Below are 22,209 nucleotides of genomic sequence, written 5' to 3'. Positions count from 1 at the left end.
TAGAATCATAGAATCGTTATGGTTGGAAAGGACCTTAAGAACATCCAGTTCCAACCCCCCTGCCGTGGGCAGGGACACCTCACACTAAACCATCTCACCCAAGGCCTCGTCCAACCTGGCCTTGAACACTGCCAGGGATGGAGCATTCACAACCTCCCTGGGCAACCCATTCCAGTGCCTCAGCACCCTCACAGGAAAGAATTTCCTCCTTAGATCCAATCTAAACTTCCCCTGTTTCAGTTTTAACCCGTTACCCCTTGTCCTGTCACTCCAGTCCCTAATGAAGAGTCCCTCTCCAGCATCCCTATAGGTCCCCTTCAGATACTGGAAGGCTGCTATGAGGTCTCCACGCAGCCTTCTCTTCTCCAGGCTGAACAGCCCCAACTTTCTCAGCCTGTCTTCATACAGGAGGTGCTCCAGTCCCTGATCATCCTCGTGGCCTCCTCTGGACTTGTTCCAACAGTTCCATGTCCTTTTTATGTTGAGGACACCAGAACTGCACACAATGCTCCAGGTGAGGTCTCACAAGAGCAGAGCAGAGGGGCAGGATCACCTCCTTGGACCTGCTGGTCACGCTCCTTTTAATGCAGCCCAGGATACACTTGGCTTTCTGGGCTGCAAGCGCACACTGAAGCCGGCTCATGTTCATTTTCTCATCAACCAACACCCCCAAGTCCTTCTCCACAGGGCTGCTCTGAATCTCTTCTCTGCCCAACCTGTAGCTGTGCCTGGGATTGCTCCGACCCAGGTGTAGGACCTTGCTCTGGTCTCTGGAAGGGGCTGAGCAGTGGAGACACCCCAGCAGAGAGGATAAAGGCAAATGTGTATTTCAGTGCAGTGAGGAGGGGATGTACCTGGCGATGGGCACAGACACATTGAGGGCAGGAATCACAAAGCAGCTTGCGACGAGGGAGCCAGGAGGCTTATGACAAAGTTAAAGCAGAAGCCGAGCAATGGTGTGGGTTCTGAAGGGCTTAGAATTGCCTGGAGATGCTTAATGCACCACTTAAATCTGTGCGTACGCTCGGGCTGTGGGTGAGTAAATGCCTTGTGATCCTTTAGCCCTTCCTCCGAGAGCCCTGTGTGCGCAGCGCTGCTTCAGCCTTTATTCCTCAAGGGTTAAACTATAAACTGAAGTACCCTCAAGTGGGGAGCTCAAGTGAGGGTGGCTTTAAGTACCCATCAGCCTTATAGCAGCTGGAATGCAGAGGCTCATTCCTGAGCAGTAATATCAGACCCCGCACACAGAAACCATGGTTGGTGTCTGCAGAGCCTCGTTCACAGCAGCTCCTTGGTTTTATGTAGGTTGTAAGCCCTCCAGTATCGATTGGGTATTAACCTGCATGAAAGGAAAACTGGGCTTTAAATAACTACATAAAAAAGCCATTCAGATTGTGAGCATCTCAGTCCCCATGTACTGTAGAGCTGTGCGAGGAATGAACCAGGATGTGATGTGCAGTTCTTGTGCTTCTTCCCGTGCATGAGCAGACACAAGTAAAACACTGACCCCAGCTCAGAGCTGCTAAATTCAACCAGAATCCCTCTGCCTTGGGTTTTGCACTGGCCAGGCATTGCTGGTGTGAGGTACAGGGACCAGAACCATCAGGCACTGCAGGAATCTCAGGTGGGAGATCTTCCTGGGATGCAGGAGCCAGAACACTGACCTCTCTTTGCATCCATTGGGAGCCAGGGCCATCCCCCAGCCTCGGAGCTTGCCCTGTCTAACACAAACTCCTTACACAAGGAAGGCAGACGGCCGTGGCTCCATGATTCTCGGGCAGCTTTGTGACTAACTCCTTACCTCCATGTGGTGAAGGACGAGCTGCTGCCTTCTCCCTGGGGATTAGTCCCAGACAGGGCTTTTTGTGAGCATTATGGAGACACTTTATCGGCAGCACTGAGTCTCCCTTGAAACAACAAAATGACCTTGAATAAAACCATGGATGGGAGACAAAGCTCTTCCATAGAGCACGTCTGCATCTCCTGCAGCCATGAATTAAACACTGAGCTCACCTTTTCTTCCTTGCTCAGGGGCCAGGGAAGCAAAGCACAGCTGTGATTGCGCTTTATGCCAGGTGCATCACACATCAGCAGGGTACCAATGCAGAGGTACCTGTAAAAGCTGAGGTTTGTGTTATGTCCAGTGGAAGGATGGCTGTGGGACCCTGTTCGTTGGTGCATCCTCACACATTGACCAGTTTGCTTTATTTCTGGCTGCCTCGTGTGTTTTTGTCTTCGGTCTAGTGACTCCATCCTGCAAAGGAAGTATACATAGGGAGGTACCTATATCACTGCAGCCTTTTCATCGTGTTTGCTTTGCCATGTACAGGATATTCAGCCACCGCTGCTGGGATGATTCTACTGTTGCTGTTCATTACTAATTATTAAACATCCAATACAATAAACTACTTTCTTCTTTTCAACCCTAGGGACACATTTTAGAGCATTAGATTGATGTTAGTTTTCAAACCCAGCATAAAGCTAAACTCTGTATGGCCCCTGGGTGTTCGTACTGCGGACTTGGCCAGCCAAGCATGCAAAACCCTGGTGAGATAAACCCAGAGACCACATTTGCAGCGTGTCTTTCACTCTCCAGAGTTTTCTTCTGCTCAAAGAGGCTGCCCAGACTCAACACACAAGGCTTAATAATAGTGAATTACACTGAGCCAGGTCAGGAAGAACGTGGTATGGACAGGCCTCAGGTAAGCACAGCATTTAAAAGTGTTATGTTTATTTTCTCGTGGTGCAAACCATCAGTAATCACATTTCCATAACCCAGAGATGGAGGTGAATGGACGAGGGAAGTGCTGAGTCAACAGCTTGGAGACCTGCAGCTATCCTGCTTTCAGCATGGCAAAGTGAGGAGATGCTTTCCCAAGAGGCCGCTCTTCCAATGAGTAAGAGTGACTCTGAGTCTTTGTTTTATCCTCCTAAGAAGCAACCTCTGCTCTGGTTGTGCCAGGGGATACACTGAAGGAAGGGGATCTGCCTGGAGCAAGTATCTGACAGGGAGAAAAGCAGTGAAACAAACCTGTGTGCTGGGGAGCATCTGGCAGATGTGGTGCTGGATCTATGGCATGGTGCCGGTTCCGGTGTGTCTTCTGGTTTGGAGGCACTGCTCAGCCTCCAGTCAGCCTTCCAGTGCCTAAAGGGGCTACAGGAAACCTGGACAAGGGCCTATAGGGACTGGACAAGGGGAATGGCTTTAACCTGCCAGAGGGGAGATTGGGGTTGGAACTGGATGAGCTTTAAGGTGTCTTCCAACACAAACCATTCTATGACTCTGATGATTCCATGATTCAGGTGGTTGCTGGTGCTGGGGGATGGATGCTATGGAGCTGTATCAGTTCCTTGGGAATACCCAAGCAGCAGGTGCCATCCTGGCTGTTGGGGGGAGGCAGATTTAGCTTTGGAGCCGAAGAAGAGGGAATCATGAGGGGGGAGCCCGCCTTGTGACTTCATTACAATCTTCAAGCCTTTCACAACCCTGTAACCTTTCTGGGGTTTGCCTCAAACCTGAGGTCTCAGCCACATCTCACGTGAGCTTCGAGATTCAATTCATTTTAACAAAGCCCATTATGTGGAATTAGCCATAGACAGGAGATTCTGGAAAGGGTGAAATCAGAATAGTCATGATCAGACTGTCTGTGTTGCTTGGAAACTGAGAGCTGTCCTGGGCTGCTCCTCAATATTTGCCTTTCATTACAGTTATTGTCCCCCTGCTTGTGGAACAGGAGTTTTAAAGGAGGGAAATGAGTCCATTGACAGCGATGAATACAAAGAAAAGTAATTTATTGAGCTTTGTCTTCTTGCAGTTGGGTTTCGGGTCTGCAGGTGATGACTGTGACAAGGTTAGTTCTGAATGCCCCATCCCTGGCAGTGTTCAAGGCCAGGTTGGATGGGGCTTGGAGCAAGCTGCTCCAGTGGAAGGTGTCCCTGCCCGTGGCAGGGGTTGGGGCTGGAGGAGCTTTAAGGTCCCTTCCAACCCAAGCCGTTCTGTGATTCTATGACTCTATGCTCTCAAAGAGCCTGCAGCAGAAGTGCACAAGCTCCCATCTAATCACACGAGTGGCGCTTTCAGCTAATCAGGAGTTCCAATTGTCTCGGCATTCCCGCTCACGAATCAGTTGCATTTAGGAGCTGAGGCAGCTTCATCACCACTGGAGCCTGATTACAGATTGCGGAGGGGCTGCCTGATTAGATTAACCTCGGTGCTTTTTATGGCTGATTCTGGGAAAAGGGGGAAAAATCCGGGGTGGGATCCCGATTTTGAGCATTCAGGAGTCAATCCCACCTGAGATTTGAGCGTTGGACCGAGGCCTCTGTCTGCAGAGTGGGCTGCTCCAAAAGCCTGCAAGGAAAGGCTCTGGGTTATTCCCCTACGGGGAACTTGTGTTTGCTTAGAATCATAGAACCATAGAATAGTTAGGGTTGGAAAGGACCTGAAGATCATCCAGTTCCAACCCCCCTGCCATGGGCAGAGACACCTTACGCTAGATCATATCACCCAAGGCCTCGTCCAACCTGACCTTGAACACTGCCAGGGATGGAGCATTCACAACCTCCCTGGGCAACCCATTCCAGTGCCTCACCACCCTCACAGGAAAGAATTTCCTCCTTAGATCCAATCTAAACTTCCCCTGTTTCAGTTTTGACCCGTTACCCCTTGTTCTATCACTGCAGTCCCTAATGAAGAGTCCCTCCCCAGCATCCCTATAGGCCCCCTTCAGATACTGGAAGGCAATAAGTGACTTGATTCTTAAGGGCGCTGGGCGGGTTGTGTCCTCGGGACTGAGTTCACATTGAACAAAGATAAGATGCTAAAACAGCCAGCGGTTTACTTAAACACAGAAATATGCATCCAAAGGTATTTCAGCAGTTCCTATAGTTTGCAATCCAGCGTCACTGCAGGTTAGCACATGTATTCTGTTTCAGGCTTTTGATTAATTACACAGTACCAAACCCATACATATTTATAGCTTGCAGAATGAGATAAATTCCCCAGATGTGGCTTCCTTTTCGTTAAGTGGAGATGAATGGAGATCAAAGCCTTTGATCTTTAGCCTGACTGAACCCTGCTGCTGACATAAGCCTCTAGGAAAGGATGCAGCGAGGGGAACCGGCTACTCTCAACTTTGGTACAGGCACGTCTCAAACTGAACCTATGGGAAGAGACTTTGTGGAGGATCTCTCTATACACACCATTGAGTCTCTGCTTCTCAAAGTAGAAGGCAGTTTTCAATGAACCTTTTACTCTTAAGCAATGTATTTAAATAGGTGGATTTTATGTTCCAGCTCAGAAATGATTTAAGGCTTTTCAGTGCATGCGTACCCTCTGCGAGACAGAACTGGCAGCAAATGTCATCATGAGCTAGTTTATAGCCTCAATTAAGGCTATTTCCACTGCTCCAGATGTGTAAAGCAGACTTATAGCTGAGTTCCTGGTACAGCAAAATCCCTGATGCATCCTAGGATCAGCGCTGGCAGCTCAATGATATCTTCTTCATGACCCTTGGAAAAAATGATGCATAGCCAGGGAGCTGCAAATTCAGGCTGATCCTGGCAAGATGAGCTCTTCAGACAAGTCTTAGCCAGTCAGGCAGATAGCTCAGTCTGGAAAGTCTTATCTTGTACCACGGGCGATTCTAGCAGCTGCAAAGTGCTCTGTGGCCACTTTTGCCTCTCTCAGCAGCTTCATAACCCCCACGGTGTGGCCGTAAACCCACAGAACTGTCTGGGTGATGCTGCCAAGAGAGTTCTGTGTCCCACGACCAAGACTTTAACCTGCCCGAGGGGAGACTGAGATGAGCTCTTAGGCAGAAGCTCTTCCCTGTGAGGGTGCTGAGGCACTGGCACAGGGTGCCCAGAGAAGCTGTGGCTGCCCCATCCCTGGCAGTGCTCAAGGCCAGGTTTGACACAGGGGCTTGGAGCAAGCTGCTCCAGTGGAAGGTGTCCCTGCCCGTGGCAGGGGTTGGAGCTGGAGGAGCTTTAAGGTCTCTTCCAACACAAACCATTCAGTGATGATGATGATGGTGACTGCTTCATGAGCACTGAAACATGACATGAACCTACAGAACCAACCAATCAACAACAAAATCACATTCGGTCTTGCCAACATCACGAGAAGAAAGAATGAATGAAGGGCACTGCAGTGTAGATGACCCACAGCAACAGGGCTGAAAAACCAGGGAGAAAAGGTTTATTAATAATGAAGTACCAAGGAGAACGGGCTCCTCACCCATCACACACAGCAGAATCTGAGTCAGGAAGCTCAGGGGGTTGATGCCTTTTGTCAGTGACAGAGGAATCATCCAAAGACCAAAGCACTGTCAGAGGAGGTTGAGGCTGTTGGAGGATGCCACCAGCTCTTCTAAGAGACTTTTAGTCAATTTAGTCAATTTTTGGATGGGGAAGACGAGCAAAACAATTCGAATGGGCGCTCTTGGACATCGTATCCTTTCAGGAGCTGGAAATAAGAGTGTAGAAGACAGCCTGGTGGTGCTGCCAGTGGGACAATAGCACTCATGGTGCTTGGAAAGGGAGATCTGCCTTCAAAATGCCTTATTTCAGTAAACTCAGAGAACTGACAGAGGTTTTTTGAAGTGACAAGGCAGAAATACACTATTCCAGTGCAGAGAGACTGTAGGAATTGCAATCGATTCACTAAGTCAGTAATTCTTTATCGACATCAGAGGGAAGAGCTGTAATTTCTAAGATTACTAAAGGTGATCATAAAGGAAAAGCTCAACTACAGAAGGGAAAAGTCAAAATGGAAAAGGTAGAAAACCAAACCCACAAGCAAGAGACATCAGGGGTAGCACAAAATAACTCTTAAACCCATTAATAATGGGAGGAAGAGCAAATGAAGTCTTTGTCCATTGCTTTGTAGAGAGGTAAAGCTCCTGATCAATGAAAATAAGAAGAATTAATGCCCTTTTCCACCAGTCTTCAATAAAATTAAACGGTGAATAAGCCTTTACCACAATTAACATTAACAGAAATAAATACTTCAGCATAGATTAGTGGAAAACCAGGTTAAAGAATACTGAGATAAGTTAGAGGGTTTTAAATTGGGGCTGACTGAATCCTGCACTACTTGAAGAACTGGCTTTAGTAATCTCAGAGCCATTAATGGTACCTCTGAATCCATGGATGGGTTGGGGTGATACCACAAGACTGATGTATTGCTTGTCTTTAAGAGGTGGGAGAGGTGAGAGGAAAAAGAGCAGAACTGAACAACAGTCAGTTTACCCTCAAGGTCCAGAAAATGCAAATAATCACATACCTGAAAAGCATTAAGATGAGCAACAGCCAATAGAGATGAGTCAGGAACAGATCATGTCAAAGTACTCCAGTGTCTTTGTAAAGAGGAACAGGCCATGTGGATAGAAGGAAAACAATAGATGTCAATATACTTCAGCAAGGCCTATTGATTTCAGTGAGGGTTTTGCCACTGATGATATTCTGCTTCTTGTCCCTTGTGGCATTTCCCTTTCTTTGATGATTTCCTTTAAAAATAATCCAGAGGAATATAAAATCTAATGTTAATCAATCAGAAAGATCCTTTTAAACTTAAATGAGCCAACATTACATATAAAACAGAGAATAAACATTAGAATTGTGAATGGTGCCAGGGCAAGCTTCTTTATACCTCTCGAGAACTAATGTGGAGGCTTACATCCCTTCTTAGGTGATGGGGACTTACATCCTCTCTTAGGTAACGGGGGCTTACATCCTCTCTTAGGTGATGGGGACTTACATCCTCTCTTAGGTGATGGGACTTACATCCCCTCGTAGGTGATGGGGACTTACATCCCCTCGTAGGTGATGAGGACTTACATCCTCTCTTAGGTGATGGGGACTTAGATCCTCTCTTAGGCGATGGGCACTTACATCCCTCTTAGGTGATGGGACTTACATCCCCTCTGAGGTGATGGGGACTTACATCCCTCTTAGGTATGGGACTTACATCCCCTCTTAGGTGATGCGGACTTACATCCCCTCTTAGGTATGGGACTTACATCCTCTCTTAGGTGATGGGGACTTAGATCCTCTCTTAGGTGATGGGACTTACATCCTCTCTTAGGTGATGGGGACTTAGATCCTCTCTTAGGTGATGGGGACTTACATCCCTCTTAGGTGATGGGACTTACATCCCCTCTTAGGTGACGGGGGCTTACATCCTCTCTTAGGTGATGGGGACTTCCACCCCCTCTTAGGTGACGAGGTGCCTGTGTCTTTACCACCAGTGAATATGAGCAAAGATGTGAGGACTAAGATGTCTCCCCGTTGCAGACTCACAAGGGCAGAGCAATGAGAAGGTCTCATTTATCCCATCCAGCTCAGCCTCGCAGAGCCACAGAGCAGCCTCTCCAAAGGTCTCTGTTGCTCCTCGCCTTCACCTCTCCATGGTCTGGTTGGCAGTGGGTTGGTGCTGAGCAGCAGACTGTTGCTCATGTTTAGTTACAGCAAAATCCTTTTTATTCTGCCTCGTGGTGATGTGATATCATAAAATGTCCTCATAGTTTGTAGGGATCTGCTTCCTGGTCAAACCAAGAACCTTATTTCACAGTGCAGAAGATTCCTTGCCTTTATTCTACATGCAACGAAAGCTGCAAAATTCCAGCTCCCTCTGCCTCTTCCAGAAGTTTCTTGGGGCCAATGGCTTTATTCTGCTGATGCATCAATGGTTTGGGATAAGCAACATCCCCTTGTAAACCTTCCCTCTTTCCCCTGGGTTATGTTAGCACTCCATTGAACGCTGCCAGCTGAGCTAAACTAATCCATCTCCTTTTCCCTTCTTCTTTGAAAGTCTGCAGCTCTCAGCTGCTCTGTTACAAACTTACTGAATGGAGATCACTGGGAATACAGAATGGGAAATGGGTGGGACTGTGGAGAATCACCTTGGGTTTGAAACAGGCTCGATGTGACAGTATGGGAGAAGCACAGATGGGCACCGGAGAAAGAAACCAGAGGTAAGGAGAGAGATGAATGACCAATGCACACAGGTCAAAGCATGCACACAGTGACTGATGGGCACTCATACTAGGTACAATGTGTGGTCCAGGACCTCTAACCTGCCTGGGCTGCTTGGCTGAGCTAAAGCCAAGAGCAACACCAGTTTGTTGCCCTCTGTAGAGCCCAGGTGTGGCCCTCAATCTGCTGTTCAGCCTCTGAATGGAGCCAGCTTTGCCCTGCAGCCCCTTTGTGATTGATGCTCATGAAGCTGCTGTCACACCAGACCCACCACCATGTAATCACCTTTTCCTGCTTTATCACCCTATATATTCTTACAGCATCACCCTCCATGGCCCTTCACCCATCCATCTCCAGAGCTCCTGGCCTGCAGCTCCACAGCACACAGCCGCATCACCGTGAGCTTTATCTGTAATGAAAAGAGCTCCCAGGCTCAAACAGCCCCGGCCCCATCTGGTTCAACATCTGATTCGTTTCAAGTCACTTGAGTCCCAATCCCCTCCCTTTCACATCTGCTTCAGAGTTGGGGCGTGGAGCTCTCCAGAACAAGAGTCTTCTGCCTGCCTTTGAAGGAAGCAGCTTTGCCTTTGATGTAGCCATAAGCAAGGAGGTGGCCTCGTCTCGTAGTTGGGCATTATTTACAGTTCATAGCAAAAACTAGAAGCAGAGTCTTACAATGCATTGCTAAACCTGACCAGGCTGCATTTAGTGTCATTTGAGGCGTGCTATAGGCGCAGGTGTAGGTGTAGGTACTGTCAGATATACTTTACTGCTAAGGTAAAGGAGTCTTTCCACTGCAATAGGCTCCAGAGGACACTAACAGGCATTAACACCTTGAGCAGCCTCAGCTGGGACTCACCCTGCCCTCTGCTCAGGAGCCCATTTAAGCTCAGCCTGGGTCCCTCCATCCTTCCTTGATCTGTGTGGGACTCTGGTTGCCCTCATTGGATCTCACCCTGACCCATGGGCTGACTTCTGGGCCCCATCACCATGAGCTTGCTGATGATGGTGGCCTCTTGGTTGAACCTGGCTGTGACGTGTGGGTCTGCTCACCTTGCTCAGGTACAGAGGGCTCTCCTGGCTGTGTAACCAGGCTGGGCTCCTTCCACCCCTGTCCCTGCGAAGGCTTCTAGACCTTAAATCTGTTTTAAATTAAGCTTGGTAAGAAGGTTCATAGCAGGGGATGAAGAACTTGGTTAAACGGGACTCTTCCCTGGGACTATGTGGGCTGTGCTGGGGAGATGGGGTTGTCCAGAGCTGCCTTCTAGCTGGTGAATGAAATACTTTTGGGGGTTGATAGATTAGGTTTACTGCTGCAGTGTGGGTGTCGTGTCCTTTTTGGGCTGTGGGAGGGCAATGGGTGTTCAAAGTGGGCTGTGGGGTGTTCAGATGAGCCCACAGACTCCAGCTGGCACCAAGCCACCACATGGTCATGGAGCTCTGTATTCCTGAGGCATTATGAATGCCTACAGATAACAAAGGATTATAATCATAGGTGATGTGAATGGTTAAAAGCATGGGCGCTGTATGTCCAGGGTATCAATGTGGAAGATGCTGCCTGACCCACTGGTGCCCAGCTAGCACTGAGACCCAGGGATGCTGACAACGCAAAGAAGTGCGATGGAGTTAGCAATGGCTGTGAAACAGCCTTTTAATGCCTGATATTTCTGTGAATAAGGCTGCATGGTATGGAAATGATAGGGCTTTATTCTGGTGTATAATGGAAGCGAATCCAAACAGCAGAGGGCTTGTCCCAAACTGACATCTGAATCTGAATTTCAACACCTGCTCCCATCCACCACTTGCTTGGATATTCTCAACCCTTTCTGCTGCCTTTGCTCCCCTCCCAAGCACAGGAGCTCACCCTGAGCACCTGCAGACCCGTACCGTTGTCTTGTGGTTGCATTGCTCCCCATCTTCCTGCAGCGGGTACAAGCCCTCTATTTCGCTTGTGTTCATCACTAGCTGTAAGTAACAGCTTCCCACATCCTACCGTTGGCACTGAGCTTTGCCTGTCAGAGGGGGGAAAACTCCTCTTTTCTGGCTATTAAATTGTCTATCTGAAGTTGAATGCGTTGCAGCTGACATGCTGATAAAAGCACAAAATCCGAAGCTATAGCAGCAATTTGGCTTGCTATCGCGCAGTAAATAAGACTTACCTGCTGCTCTTTGATCCCCCTTTCTTCTCTTATGAACTGCCTGTGTTGACAAATTATGTCACCAAAAATTCAAGCCTTTGATGAAATGAGAGGAAACGTGCAGGTGCTGGGAGCTAAAAACCGGGCTTAAATGAATGTGGTTGGATTGAGTATGGCTGGAGCCCCGTTGAAGGTGTGTGAGAAAGGGCTGGGTTGGCAATGGGAAGTTTGGCGGTCTCAAAGGCACCCTGAAGCCCCTGCAGGCTTTGGGAGGTGTTTTAACCACAGCAATGGAGCTGTGGCTGAACGAAGCTGATGCTGCTTTGGGTTTATAACAGTAAACTGGAGTTTCTGTTAATGGGCAGAAATTGATGTTTCGGTAAAGGAAGAGGCACCTCAAAGAGAGTGACTGACACTATGTGTTGTGATAAGGGCCTGGTTAAGGGTGAGGTTTGGATCCATGGCTTTAAGAATTCATGGAACTTCACTATTAGAATGCTAACAGTGGTGCCTGAAGGGTTTGGTGGAGCTTGGACATGAATCTTGGTCAAATTCCAGGTTTCTGAACTGCTTCCCAGAATGTCAGCACCAAACCCAATAGGTTTCCATGTCTGCTTCCTGTAAAACATGACAGGAGCGACAAGTGAGATGAGATTCCAAAACAAGGGTGAGGTTAAGAAAGTGCACACCTGGACCTGAGCTTGTCTGGAGGCTTTTACATCCAGACTCTTCATCGGCTCTGTTGCAGAGCGTGAGGCTGCCCCTTGCACCCTTCCTTCCCAAGGGCAGGATGGAGTGGAGCGAGGCTCTGTGCTGAGCTCAGTCCTGAGTTCTGATGTAACTAAAGAGGTGTGCAGTCAGGGTCTCTAAAACCTTGTCCTTCCCCAGCTCTAGGCCTGTGATTGAAACGGGCTTTGGTCATGTGCATAAGGTCTCAAACTGCACCGCACTGTGGTCCAGCTGCCTCCCTACCCTGTCTCCAGCTCCAGATGCTGCAGAAGATGATGCATGAGGTGTGGTGGCAGGCACACACACAAACCGCTGTTCCTCTTGATTTCCCCTCCCAAAGATGTTGTTATGCTTAGGACTTGGCTTAAATCTTGATCTTTGCCCATGCAATGACTCTGGATGTAACATTATCTAGGTGTTCCTGCTCCGGCAGGGGGATTGGACTAGATGATCTTTCGAGGTCCCTTCCAATCTCTAGCATACTGTGTGTGTGTGATACCCACACAGGACTTAGGTCTCTCCTTGAGGGTTGCCGATTTATGAGCATCTGTGACCTCTTCTATCAAATTTAACAGCGCATTTAATCAGTTTGGAGTTTGCCACTTCACCTCAATGAACACCATTTGACCATTCACTTATCAATAGTACCGTTAAATCATCCTTTATATAGTAATATATTCAAATTAATAAGAACTAAGCCCAGAGGAATGACACAGGAATCCTTAATGTATCCAGTGGCTCCAGCACACAATGCCTTGGGAAAATGCAGTGTAGGTGTGATGGCATAACTCAAGTTACTGTGCACAAGATGGGTCTGTGCTGCCTGAATGTCCCTTTCCCTGTTGTCATGATCTGGATGAAATAGGTGGAAAAAGGCAGGATATCCTTCCAGAAGGACCGAGGCCATGGCCAAATAAGATGCTCGGAGTATTGTGCCAGAGAGGGTCCAGGTAAAATATTACAGGTGGGGAACCTGAGTGTATCACTGGGCTGGAGAGGGTGGAACAAGCACAAAACCCCTGTTAGGATGTCTTAAGTGTCCATGTACCTTTAAACCCCCCCCAATTATAAATAGCTAATACAAAATAGATGTTCTTCAGTAAGTCCAGGCTATGCAGTTGACACCAGGGTTCTTTCTCTTGTCTGTAAGGAGCAGAAATACAGAAGATCAATCAAATACATCTAAACAATAACTGAATAAGGGGACATGGTCCCAGCAAGCCTATGAGCCTCATGTGCAGAGCTTGTTGCTGGAGAATGTGGTTTAATCGGATTCTAATGCATTAAAGCCCAGAAGTTTTCCTGGTTGTGTATAAGTGAATGTATTACTGAGGATGATAACCAAATTAATCACTTTTCCACTGGAAGTTGGGTGGTGACAGCTGTAATTTCGAGGTTTCCCAGGGTTTTAGGTCCATTATGGTATATGGTGTTTTCATTCTTTGAGGCATTTGATTTTTACCAGCCTAAAGCAGCTCTTCCCACTGCTCTGAGGTCTCATTCCCTTCTACTGAATGCTTCCCAAATGGATGGGAGATGGATAGCAGCTTCACATTGACCTTGCCCAGCACATCTTAACCACTATGTTAACCACTTATACTATGTGAGTATATTAATGTCTCCATCCCCACTGACCAGCACGCACAGAAGCCCACGCTGGATGCTCGGGCAGACTCTGCAATTAATGGGTAGAGCCTTACCATTCATCTTCATCTCTCACATATGGCTCAATAAATACATTCGGTTGCAGCTTTGATAAAGCTGCTGGAGCTCCAGAGGGCTCATGAAATCAGTGTTCAGTCACTTCTTAACCTGCAGAAGCAGCCAGCGGAAGGCATAGATCCATTCCTTGAGGGAATGGCTGAATGGGAGAAATGGAACATCTCAGCAGGAACCAATATTGCCTGACAAGGTCAGGGGTAGCAGAACAGTTTTCATGGTAGTTTTCCTGCCTGACGCATCTCCCTTTCGCTGCCAGCAGAATACACAGGACAAATGATGCTAATAGCGGTGAGAAGGGATTACCGACAGCATCCCCACTTTCCTCCTTGCTTCTCATCACAGCCACTGGCACAGCATGGGGAGAACCCCTTGATGTGCAGTTCCCTTGTGCCTTCTTGCTGAATGAACCTGCGCAGGGGTGCTGATTCCCTGGAGGACAGAAGGGGATCAGCCCTTCACAAGCCTTTTGATCCCCAGAGATCTGCACTCTCGAGCCTCCTCCAGAGAAGCTTTCACTTGCAGTAAGTGGAGAGGTGTCCATGGGCTCCTGCCAAAGGCCTGGGAGGAGCAGCTAAGGACAGCAAACCTCCTGCAGCCCCTTAGGGGAAGCACTGGGGGCTCACAGAGCTGGGGAGGCACAACCAGGAGCAGCTCTGCTCTGTCAGAGTCTGCTGTTTCCTGCTTTGCTGGCTTGGGGCTGTGCTGCGGAGCCTCGCCAGCACTGGCTGCCCAAGGCACCAGGCTCTAACCTAAGGGAGGTTCGTGATTCCAGACAAGCTGTGCCGCACCACCCGTGCAGGGCAGGTCTTTACCCTCCCCTCTCCTTAATGCATGCATTTGTTTTGTCTGCATCTCAGGAGCTTGCGCTCTCCAAGCCCAGGGAATGGGAGGTCACAGCCCTGCAGGAGACGAGCACCTTTTTGCGGTAGAGAAAGGGCTGAAGCTGGCATGAGAAGTTGGGGATGGATTTCTTCTAAAGCCTTTTAATACCATCGATGCAATAACAACCATTTGGGTGATGTGAAGGGGGCTTGGAGCAGCCTGGTTTCAGGAGACAGCCAAAAGGCCAGGCCAGGAGCAGTGACATGGTCTGCACTCTCTCCAAACCCGGCCTCATTTAGACTTGAAAGTGAGCTCAAAAGCCCTGCTGCTTCCTTCTGAAGCTATCACCTCCTCCCTGTGCAGGTGAAGTTCAACCGGTCCCCAGCTTGAAGGCTTTTAGATGCCCATCTCTGAAGAATAAATACTGCCTTCCCCCTGTATCAACACATCCTGGTCCGCAGGGGAGCCTCAGTGGCTGGGAGTGAAGGGCTGGGAGGACTTTTTTAGCTTCCTATCATTATCTCAAGCCTTTATCTCTGAAATGCAAAGGCTTTTATAGACTTTGTATTCTATTAGAGCAACACCGAATGCCCTCGTTCTTCAGGTATTTATAGCAACTTCTGCAGCTCCTATAATAACTCTTAGTGGCTCAGCACCTCGCAATATGATGCCTTGTTATCCCTTTCACATGTATGAAAGTAGGGCACACAGAAATTAAGTGATTTTGGCAGGATTTCCTATAACCCAATACAACGCCTTGACTATAACACCACCTTTGTACCAGCTTGTAGCTCAGGTGGTGTGTTGTGGACTTGTACTATTCTCTTTGCTTAAGCTTGTACGTTATTAAGGCACATAAATATTGATTCAAGAATAGGGCCTGGATTTCCAGCAGTCCTGAGGCTCCTCAGTTGTCTCTGGGCTCAATGCAGACATCCGGGGCCTCTGAAAATGGGGTTTTAGGTGTTTAAATAATGGTGTTGTACTGAGTGGCAGAGCAGAGATTAACAGGAGGCGGAGGGCTTGGTTAATTCTTACGTGACGCTTGGTCTCATTCAGCAGCTGAGCTGTGGATAAGCCAAGCTCCTGTGAACCTGGGGCACAAATAGGTGCAGGGCTCCACAGAGCTCAGTGTTATTGGAATCACCAAGTCCTGCTTTCAAATGTAACCCTTTTTATCCTGGCTTGCTATTAGTGACCTCCCCGGCCACACCAGTTTGAGCTTCAGGCCTTTGGCTATGTGTGTGATGTGGTGTTTGCTGCAGGGGCTGGATTGTTTGGATGCTTGAGCTGCATAGTGCTTTGCAAGGTGACAAGTTAATGCTATGATCTGTGGATTAACTTCTTCCTTATTATTCCCTAATGATGGCACAGCTTTGGGATGCGTGGTGTTTGCAAGCAGTAAAGGATGACAGTTGGGCAAAGGACTGGTGTTGATAGAGGAATCCTTCTCTCAGCTGCCAACGCTGCTGCTGGGGGATGTTTTTATGCATCCAGAGATCTGCCCTCCCTTCTCTTCCATGCCTCAGCCCATTGCAAAGCTTGGGCATCACTGAAGTGCCTGCTTTTTTGTGCCATCAGCAACAGCTTTGGCTGATGTGAACGACGCTGGGCTGAGCAGCGTGTCTGGTCCCATCATCCCTGAATAACATCCAGAGCTGCATCAAGGACAGCTTTGTGCTGAGCCCCGCTGCACTTGAGATTGGGTTGGAAATGCCAGGAAAATGGCTTCTCCTGATAAAATTAGGATCAATATGGCGACAGCACTTCATCAGGTTTTCATTAATCGTGCTCTGGGAATGCCTATTACTTCCAGCCACGGTGTCTGGTACTGCTCAGTACTGAACATGCATGGAACAAACGGCTCCTGCCCCAACAGTGCTGGCAGTGCAAAGCTGTGCCTGCTTTGGATCCATTTCCTTCAGCACATGGACATCAAAGGTCTGCAGAGCCTTCGGTGCCGATGTGTTACCCAGCTGTAATCTGGGAAAATTGGTAGGTATGGACACGGGATGGTTTAGAAGGATTACATTTAGTGTGGTACAATAGCCCTTTATAGCCAGGGCCTTAATGCGCTGCAGTTCATGACGGTAATTAGTTGGATTAAGTTGTACTGATATAAACAAAGTAATAATGAGATGCAGTGAATGGAATGGGCAGAGCTCATCCTGTGCCAGCTGCAGAGGCACTGTGGCGGTTTGGGTCCTTGGGGAGGATGTTTGCAGCCATCCCATGAATGTCCTGCTGCGGTGGTGGCTGCTAAACAGAGCAGGGTGGGGAGCAGAAGCATCACTGACATCTCGGGCGGCAAACTGGTACCAAACCCCACATAGGTGACGGCACCCACTTTTAACATGAGAGATGAAGGGCTTGGAGGAAAAGGTTGAAGCAGCAATGGTAGAAGCAGAAAATCCACTTGGATTGCAGCGTTGCTCTGTTTTAATTGCATTAATTCCAGTTCCTTATGCTCGAAGGCATCAAATTTGTGTTGAAATTATTCAAAGCCAAGCTGCGAGTCTCACCATCAGAACGCCCGTTACGCCTCTCTGTGACCTTCCTACCATGAACCCCACCGTATTGTTGTTATTTTACATCTTCAGCGTATTATTATTGGGCTTCTGAACTCTGCTGCAGCTTGATTTATAGAAACTGCTTAGTCACTGGCAGCAGAGCAGTGCTGGGAGTGGGAGTGATGCTCAGTGGTGCCTCAGCAGAGGCTCCTGCCAAGAAGCAGCCGCTGCCCTTGAGACATCATTGAAAGCTGTTGCATGTTTCCCTCTCATGTCTGACTTCTGGAGCTGTTGCAAACCAAACCGACCTCCTTCCCCATCAAGAGCCAGGGGTGAAACACATCACGGCTTGGTTAATGCATCCCTTCCAATCAGCCAGGGCAGATTTAATGTCCTTTGCATGAAAAGCCATCTGTTGTGCTGTGTGCTTTGGGAGCGATGCCCTAGGCTCTGGGGAGGTTGTGCCCCTGTGAAGTACCAAGGAGGGATTCAGGCTGCAGAAGGAGCAGTTTGAATGGGCAGAAGTAGTCAGCAATGCGGGAAGGAGCTGCTGTGTGGCCAGGTTGGGATGGGAGGGAGGTGGGGGCTTGGCACGGTCCAGGCACTGGGCACTGAAAAGCACTTCCAACATGAAATCCAAGGGGATGGTGCCTGCTGCTTGATCACATTAATTATGGTGTCTCTGACCCCACTCGGGAGCAAATGCTCTGAGCAGGAGTTGCAGGACAGGCCCTTACAAGAAGGGTGCTTTTCCCAGGTTGTGCATGCACCAGGGCATAGTAAATGCTAATAACTTACAACTGTCTCAACAAACCAATTACAAACCTGTTTCTTTCGGTTATTTGCTGAGTAATGGCTATGCTAAACTCTTTATAAAGCACATAGAAAATCACAGAGCTCGCCTCTGTGCCACGTATGCCCTGACCGGGTAGGGAGCGATGCCTTGTCCACCACCTCTTCAGTCAAACTGCTTTATTCCTGCTGCAGAGCTTGATGCTCTGTGTAGCAGCAGCCCAGAGCCCTTCAAAGCCTGCACCAGAAAAGGCTTTAAAACAAAAGGTATTGAGCACTTCCATCCTGATGTCTTCCGTGGACAGGTTTAAGAACCATCGGATGACGTGTGCCTGTTTGCAACGGGCTGCTACCCTGGGGGTTTGAATGGGATAGTTCAAAGAGCACCCATCAGTTAAGTAGCTTAGTCTTTAATTTCATTCACACTGGAGTAAGCCACGGGCAGATATTCTCAGGGAGCTAACGGGAGAAAAACAATGGCTCTATTTGGCAGAGGCCAGGGGCTGAAAGGTATCAAAGGTATAAAGTCCTGAACTGCTGGGAACACTTGAAAATAACAGATTAGTTCTCCTGACTCAAGGCTTTTATTCGTTTTGACTTATTTCCTTGCCTTTTCTTCCATCCTGTGTTGTGGTGACTCGGTGTGAAAGGTCTGTACTAATGTTTCATTGCTGTAAAGTCACCAGATAACCACTATTCATCCGCTGGTCTAAGCCGGTTCCAAGTGTTTAGAATATAGCCAGAAATGGGCTGACCTCGATAGAAGAGGGTGAAATAAGAGATGGGAAGAGCATTAAAAAACCAGGTACTGAGGAATCGTACACCAGAAACTAATGTTTTATATCTCTGTTGGAAATCAGAAATGGCACATGGTGACCTGGTGCTGTACAGAGCTATTGCATGGGATAAGTGGAGCCACAGCAGCACACTTCTACCCATCTCCTGTTCCAGTGGTTGCCCTTGCTCACAGATATGATGCTGGAGTTGGTATTTTCAGGAACTTTGCAGCTTACTTGGTCTCATATCTGACACTTTCTGGTCTTTATGTGGTCCTCTACAAGTGCTGTGAGCTGAGCATCCTGCAGTAGCGGATCTGAACTGAGGTGGGAGCCACCATCTGGTTCAGTTTAGGCTCTGGTGTTAGAGCAGCTGGAGGATGAGGTGCGACCTCTCACAGCCCAGTCTGGAGTTTGCCAGCTCATTCAGATGCCCAAATGCTGCTCTATAGAGCAGAGAGCCTCATCTTGGAGGCTGATTTCCTCTCATAGCCAGGGCATCTGAGGACTAGAGACATCAAGGCTTGGCCTAATAATAAACCTATTGACTTCAGGCATTTGGGGGCAGAGATTCAATAAACTTGCATTTCGGTGAGCACAGGGTTGGCCAAGTCCCTTCTGCTAAAAGCACATCTCTTCTGAAGCAACCAGGGCTCCAACTGCAGCAAAATGGGGAGGGGATAAAAGAAGTGCTGGCCTGGCAATATTACACAGTCCCATCTCAGCCTGGGTCCAGTTTTGAGCCATTCTCTGCCTTCAGCCCAATAGTAAAGTCCTATTTATTTACTTGGCTCTGCTGTGTTAATGCAAAAGCCACTTAACACAACAACGAGAAGGAAGGACATTTGCAACCAATTATGGTATTGCTGATCAGTCAAATGGTGCTGGAAATTGCATGTTGAAGTTCAGCCCAGGCAGCTGATCAATTACCTGGTAGCTTGGCACGGGTGCACGCTATCAGCTTCATAAATCAGTGTAATTCAGTTGCTACACCAGAATATAGATGTGTACTCGATATGGCATCAATATTCCATAGTGATGGTTAAAACTAGTTGGCCAAAAGCTGTGCTTTCTTATCTGCTGTGCAGCCCCACTGGTGCTCCAGCAGCCAGGGTGGAATTGGGCTTAGTTGTTCTTTAAATATACCCCTGGGCATCATTTAAAATCATGTTTTTCAAGCCTTTCTTTTCTTTACAACCACAAGGGAAGTTAGCACTCCAGCACGTAATTCAGGGCTGACCAAATTGCCAGCCTAGCTACCTGCTTCAAGAGGAAGACTTTCTCTTGGGTGGCAGATGCGCATCTTGGCTGCGTTATGCACAGCTTCCTCTTCTTAATTAGCTCTGACATTTTAGTGATCATAATAGGGGGTTGGTTTAGAAGTGAAGGCTCAAAGCCCTGGGTTTGTGCTGAAAGCAAAGTTTGCTGTAAGTGCATGGAAACCAGGGCGCTTCTAACAGTGATGGGCTGGAGCATGGAAAAACACGAGCTTCTGGAAGCACTGACGGTCGCTTCTCCCACACCTGATAGCAGCAGTTTGTGCTCTGTGCTTGTATAGAATCATAGAATAGTTAGGGTTGGAAAGGACCTTAAGATCATCCAGTTCCAACCCCCTGCCATGGGCAGGGACACCTCACACTAAACCATCTCACCCAAGGCCTCATCCAGCCTGGTCTTGAACACTGCCAGGGATGGAGCATTCACAACCTCCCTGGACAACCCATTCCAGTGCCTCACCACCCTCACAGGAAAGAATTTCCTCCTTAGATCCAATCTAAACTTCCCCTGTTTCAGTTTTAACCCGTTACCCCTTGTCCTGTCACTGCAGTCCCTAATGAAGAGTCCCTCTCCAGCATCCTTATAGGTCCCTTTCAGATACTGGAAGCTGCTCTGAGGTCTCCACGCAGCCTTCTCTTCTCCAGGCTGAACAGCCCCAACTTCCTCAGCCTGTCTCCATACAGGAGGTGCTCCAGTCCCTGATCATCCTCGTGGGCTCCTCTGGACTTGTTCCAACAGTTCCATGTCCTTTTTATGTTGAGGACACCAGAACTGCACACAATGCTCCAGGTGAGGTCTCACAAGAGCAGAGCAGAGGGGCAGGATCACCCCCTTCGACCTGCTGGTCACGCTGCTTTGGATGCAGCCCAGGATACGGTTGCTTTCTGTGATGCAAGCACACACTGAAGGCGGCCCATGTTCATTTTCTCATCAACCAACACCCCCAAGTCCTTCTCCGCAGGGCTGCTCTGAATCTCTTCTCTGCCCAGCCTGTAGCTGTGCCTGGGATTGCCCTGACAATCTCACCCTCACTCTTGTCCAACTGATCTTTGTTTGCCCTCCCGTTCTGCACCAGTGACAACTGCAGTTCACTGGTAGTTCCCAGCTCTGCTGTACCTCTGTTACCAGTGCATGTTCGTATTTGGGAGCATGCACAGGGACCTGAGCCATGGCTGCTGCGTTAGGTGCTTTGCAGAAGCAGGGTTTAAAGAAAGGCAATCCCTGCCCTGGGGACTTGTGTTCTGCAGGCAGTAATAACAGCGGTCATACAGCATACAAAATACAGATGTACAAAAGGCAAGGACCCTTCTTGGGTGGTGTGACTTGGTTGGGCTGATGCTTGGCTGAGAATGGAGGGAGGAGAGAAAACCTTAGCTCCTCCGTTGCCCAGCCATAGGCAAGGTTGTGTTTGGAAGGGATTTTTGGCAGGAGGGAGTTGCAGGGATGGTTTTGGAGGAGGAGGAGGAAGGAGTGGCTGCTCAGATTTTATCGGGAAGGTTTTCCCAGGCTTAAAAGAAAGCTGGGCAGAAAGTGAGGCTGCGCTTAGGGAAGGAGCTGACAGACAGATTCTAGAGGCTGGTGGGGCAAAGGTGATGGGCTGGCCGTATGGTAGGTGGGTTATTGGTTCAGCGAGGTAAGAGGAGATGTGGAAAGGTAACAGGAATACAGAGGGGAAGGCAAGAAGCTTCTGAATTATGTAAGCAGAGGACCAGAGTGACTGTGGAGTGAATTGATGTGGTCTTGAGGGCAGCTGCTGGAACGGGAGATGACGATAACTGATGGATGAAGAGGGAGGCTTAGTGGAGAACAGAGAGAGAGAAAGGGGTTTAGATGTTTATAAAGGCAAGCTTGAGACATGGTTCCAAAGCAAACCAGCCTGCCTGTGGTGGGTGAGACTGTGGGCCTAAGTGAGAGGTTAGGGAGTCTCTAAGAGAGAGATGGAGGTTGTCCCTGACTGAGGGGGAAAAGAGGGAGGATGGCAGCAAACAACCTATACCTGGCTTACCAGGAGGGGTAGAAAGCGGTGATCTGAGCTGTTCTGTGGAGCTGTTGCTATCTCTTTGCGTTATCGGAGTGTTTTTGCCATCTATTTTTTGATGAATGGATCTTTATATCATTACTGATCCTGGTAACTCGCCCAGTGCCATAGAATACAGGTCGCTGTGGGGGGTATTCCATCAGCCTGATTCTCCATCATCTCCCACCAGCTTCACACCAGCGAGGTTCCTTTTGCTGTTTCCACTTCCTAGCAGAAGAATTACTCTGGGAATATCTTGCCTTGTGGTGGTTTGTCCCTTCTGGCTCTGGCCATCACCCCGATAAATGTGGCAATGGTCAGTGGAGAAAAGAGCAATGATTAAACCCTAGATGCTTGCTTCCCTTTTTCCAGTTTACCCTTTTGAGTTCTCTTTTCCATTTCCCCATTCCCAAGAAGAGACGCACTCAAGGAACGTTCCCCTTAATGTC

This window comes from Pezoporus flaviventris, unplaced genomic scaffold (assembly GCF_033815535.1).
Source record: "Pezoporus flaviventris isolate CSIRO_AGI_PZ_B2104156 unplaced genomic scaffold, CSIRO_AGI_Pfla_v1 ptg000023l, whole genome shotgun sequence".
Lineage (NCBI taxonomy): Eukaryota > Metazoa > Chordata > Aves > Psittaciformes > Psittacidae > Pezoporus > Pezoporus flaviventris.
This window is presented reverse-complemented; position numbering follows the sequence as displayed.